The following is a 5,236-nucleotide window of genomic DNA, read 5'->3' as shown; positions in this document are numbered from 1 at the left end:
GTTGTTTTTGATTTTTTTTTTTTTTTTTTTTTTTTTTTTTTTTTTTTTTTTTTTTTTTGGTACCGGGGATCGAACTCAGGTCCTTGTGCTTGGGAGGCAGGCAGCAGAACCACTGAGCTAAATCCTGGGCCTACAAACATATTTTATCTGTAGCTTCAAAGTCAATTGAAGTCATCTTCATCTTTATTTCAAAATGCACCATCACTGTAGCTCCATGTGTGCCCTTTTTTATGTTTAAAATTTTTGTAAGCACCTACTATATACACCTAATGCAGTACAATGGGGCTAACAATTCATATTCATTTAGGTACTTCTACCTTATACTACCTCCCTTTTTTCTCAAAAGGTAATAATGGTCCTTTACTTTATAGATAGTCTTTTGTAGCTGCTTTTGTTTTTTCACCTGCTACTGCTACAACTTATCCAAGTGATTTCACTGCTTTGCCTGGTGCATGAATAATCCATGGTATGACTGCGCTGAGATTTAATCTGTCCATTTTCCTATTAGTGAACCATGAGCTGTTGATGTGAGAAGTACTGCTGCAAATATCCCTGTGTTTGTCTCCTGGGCCTCTTAGGAAGTAGTGCCTTTTAGGTCAATGCTGAGCAATAAACGTGCTATGCTTTAGGGAACACGAATGTTCAACTTTATGCAATGGAAATTGTTTGTCAGGTGGTGGAACTGATTAACTCTTCGATCAGCAACACGTGAGGTTCCTTTTACGCAGATTTCTTTTCAACATCACCTGTGGAACGATGTAGGGTATAAAATGGTCTTACTTTTTCCTAATTACTAATAAAGCTGAGCAACTCTTCGTATGTTATTAGTTGTATGATTTTCTCTTCTATGAAGTGTCTGGTCTTTTTCTATTAATTTATTTGTCTTTGTATTTATAGAAATTATGGGATATGTATTCCTTATTTTTTACTTACGTATGTGTGTGGGTCTCCAGAGATACACGTGTGTATACCAAATGCACATAGTATAACTCAGGTTGCTATCATATGTTGTAAAATAGGTGGCTTAAAAACAAAATAAGTTTATGTCTCAATTCTGGAGATAGGAAGTCTGAGACAAGTGCAAGCAGGTTCAGGTTTGGTTTCTTTTTTTTTTCCCCATTAAGTATGTTGGTACATTTTAGGTATATAATACAGTTACACTCATCATTGGGATCTTGTACCTTTACACAACATATTTGGTTTTTGATGAGGAGCCTCTTCCAGTTGCACTTTGGAAATTTCTCCCATGGTAGAGTGTGAGCCAAAGAAAGTAGGCTCTTTGGTATCTCTTCTAAGGATGCAAAACTCATTCACAAAGGAGCCGTCCACATGATCACTTCTAATCTTAATCACTCCTCAAAAGCGCCAGCTAATGAAATCACATCAGTGCATCGGAGAGTAGAGTTTTGGCATGAATCGTAGGAGGGACACAGGCACTCAGTATGCACTTGTGTGTGTGTGTGTGTGTGTGTGTGTGTGTGTGTCCATTCCATGTGCCTATGCATATTTACTCCTAATGTGTATTTCCAGTGTCATTCTTCTCTTCATTTATGTATGCGATGTAGATGCTTTCTCACAAGTTGTTTTGTTTTTTTTTTATTTCTTAATGGATATTTTCATGAGTAGTAGCTTTAATTTTAATACAATTAAAAGTTATTAGTTCTTTCGTAGTTAGCTATCTTAGCAAAAATCCATAGGATGGTTTTAAAACTAACTTTCCCTGAGTATAAATATAGTGCTTCCTTATTGAAAAGGGAATGGAAAGTAAAGAAAAATGAAGACTCACAGTTGTATTACTCATTCTGTATGTTTCTTTCAGGGTTTTTCTCATCGTGCATATGCGTATTTATATAGTTGAGATAATTCTGAAGATAATGTTGACCATTTCTATATAACATTCATTCTTCTGAATTACTTTCAATGCTGTTTAATAATCTACTTTATAATTATTCACTTTCCACATATATGCTTCTCTTACAAAATTTTTATTTCATTCTGGCTAGGGGTTTACATATAATGATCACTGTTATTATTCTTGTGGAAATAAGAAACTGTGTTCTAGGGCTGGAGGCGTAGATCAGTGGGAGAGTGCTTAGTATGAGGGTGGGCCTGGATTCAATCCCCAGCACCATAAAAAGAACAATGAAAAGAAATCATGTTCTATATATTATATATTATAATTTGGTAATTAACAGCATAGAGTCCAGAGAGATATGAGTTCAAATCCAAGCTCTACCTTTTTTCAACAGCATGGCATGAGGACAATTATTTGTCTACTTTCTCCTTTCTTTCCTTCCTCACAATGAATAATATTAGTTTCCCTCCCACTTTGAAGAGCCTCTTTCAGGGTTAAGCGGGATGATTTGGATGAATTCCTTCATGTAATTCTGAACACACAGCAAGTTTACCTCTGTGCTACCCCAGGCAGCAACAGTCTGAGGAGTAGCAAAGGCGGTTCTGTCCCCTTTGCTGAAGGACCCCTGATTTGGCAAATGCAGTTTTTCTTACTAGTAAGTGTCCACTGGCAGGATGACAGTTATTAAGGTGGACTTTGTCACTGTTCCATTTAGTAGGCAGCATTTTCTCGAGAGAGAGAATGGTTAGGAGAAAAAGGAAAAAAAAATACACCAATCACTCTAACATTGGATGCTGCTAGGTAGCTGGCTGGGTGACTCAAAGTTAGAATAATTGCTATCTGGGAAAACACTATTTCCTTTTCTCATAGTAAATAGTTTCCTAGACTTGGGAGGCAAAGCAATTTCTCAACTATGGAACCAGGTGCATAGACAGCTGGGGATCTCCAACTTGGATCTCTGCATCCTTTTGGAGCCCAGAGGATAGTAAAGTATAAAGTGACAAACAAAATAGAGCATTGGCATGTCCAAGCTTCCCAAGTAAAAAGGAGGGCTGTGAAGGAACAGAAGAAATGTGGTAAGGAAAGTAGAGCTCTGAGTCGGGGGTTCTGTGGTAATTCTCCTTGTATATCTTGAAGAGGTCATTTCTGGACACACCCTGTAAACTGCCAGCTCCTCAAGGGCAACAAATTTGGCTCCTTACCTAATTGCTGTGTCTCCAAGAATTTGCTTTGTATAAGTGTTGAAAACATTTGTTGATTAAGCATTTTACAAAGGTCTATCATAACACTCCAGGGCCAGGAAAGAAACATTGCTTTTCTGAATAAATTTGGACTGACTAGGAGGACCTACTGAAACAGTAGTAGTGAAAGGAACCCACAAGGCAGTGCCAGGAAGTCTGAAGTCTAGAATGAGTGGAGGTATACAAAATGTGCTTGAATAATCAAAAGTATGTCCTGCTTGCCTGTTTTCATCTTAAGTGGAAAGAACAGTAAGGTTGCTTGGATTTATCCACAGAACGGTTCATGGACCAGCTGAGTTAGCATCACCATCCTCTGGGAAACAGAAATGCAAATTGACAGCAATGCCCTACACCTTTAAAAAAATAATTTTTTGGGTACATTTTAAGTATACAATATAATGACATCCATCATTGGAATTTGTGCATTTCCATAATCTTGATTCTTTTCCTCCATTCCTCTGCTCTCCTTTCAACACCTCCAACCCTCCCTGTTTACATTTATTTCCATTTTTTCCTTTTCTCATATTAATTCTATTACCTCCTTTTCTTTCCCCTCCCCCTCCCACTTCCCCTTCCCTTTGCCCCTTTTCTTCCTATTTCACATTATCTATTATACCTTTTAATCCTTATTAACACTTTCAATTTCCCACACCAGAGAAACTATTCAGTATTTATACATGCATGCCCTATTTATTTCACTTAAGAGTATGGCTTCATTGTACACCCATTTAGCTATAAATGTATCTAGTTTCTCATTCTTTGTGGCTGAGTAGTTGTCCATTTTATTAAAAAAAAAACACATTTTTTTAATCCAGTCTCCAGTTGATGGGCAATTGGGTTCTTTCCAGTTTTAGCTATTACAAACTGTGCTGCTATGAACATGGATACACATATATCACTGTGGTATGATTCTTTTGATTTTGGGGAGAAGATACACAGCAAGGGAGTAGCTGGGCCAAATCGGACTTCTGATTCTAATTCATTTAGGTATCTCCATACTGATTACCACAGTGGTTGTACCAGTCTACACAGCCACCAAAAGTGGAGCAGTGTTCCTCTTTCCCCACAGTCCTGACTGCATTTGTTATTGGTTGATTTCATGGTAGCAGCCATTCTTTCTGGGGTGAGGTGGAATCTCAGCGTTGTTTTCATTTTCATCTCTTGAATGACCAGTGATGTTGCACCTTTTTTCATATGTTTCATTGCTATTTCTACTTCTTTGTCTGAGAAATATCTGTTCATTTCAGATGCCCATTTTTGTATTAGGTCTTTAAATTTGGAAGGTCCAATATTTTAAAAGTTATTTATATATTCTAGATAGTTTGTACTTTGTCTGAGGAACAGCTGGTGAAATTTTTTTTCCCCATTGTGGGTTGTCTCTTCACAATTTTGGTAGCTTCTCTTGCTGTGCAGAAACTTTTCTTTCTTTTCTTTTTTCAGCTTTAATTGAGTTTATTGGTACATTTTAGGGATACAGTACAGTTACATTCATGGTTGGCATCTTGTACCTCTACATGACAAGTCTTGATTCTCATTTTTTCCCTTTACCTCTGCCCTCCCTTCACCCCCTCCTTCCCTCTCCATCTACAAACACTTTATTTTCATCTTTTCATTCCCTCACATTTTTTTCTTTTCCCTTTTTACTCTTGCCCTACCCATCCTACTTTCCCTACACCTTTAGCTCCTTTCTTCCCATTTCTAAATGTCAGTAATCTTATGCATTAATCTTATGCATTGTTGCAGATTATTTAAACCAGGGAATCTATTCGGTATTTACACATGTGTGACTTATTTATTTCACTTAGAGGTATATTTTCAATATGTATCCATTTTCCTATGAATGAATCTATTTTCTCGTTCTTTATGGCTGAGTAATATTTCATTTTATAGAAAAACCACAACTTCTTTATCCAGTTTCCAATGGATGGGCAAATAAGTTGTTTCCAAGATTTAGCTATTACAAACTGTGCCGCTATAAACATGGGTGCACATACTTCTCTGTGATATGATTCTTTTAGTTCTCTTGGAAAGATACCTAGCAGAGGGATGGCTGGGTCAAATGGAACCTCCAGTCCAAGCTCTTTGAGGTATCTCCATATTAATTTCCATAGTGGTTGCACTAGTCTACACTCCCACCAAC

This window comes from Fukomys damarensis, unplaced genomic scaffold (genome assembly GCF_012274545.1).
Source record: "Fukomys damarensis isolate Sample0158 unplaced genomic scaffold, DMR_v1.0_HiC HiC_scaffold_28, whole genome shotgun sequence".
NCBI classification, from domain to species: Eukaryota; Metazoa; Chordata; class Mammalia; order Rodentia; family Bathyergidae; genus Fukomys; species Fukomys damarensis.
This window is presented reverse-complemented; position numbering follows the sequence as displayed.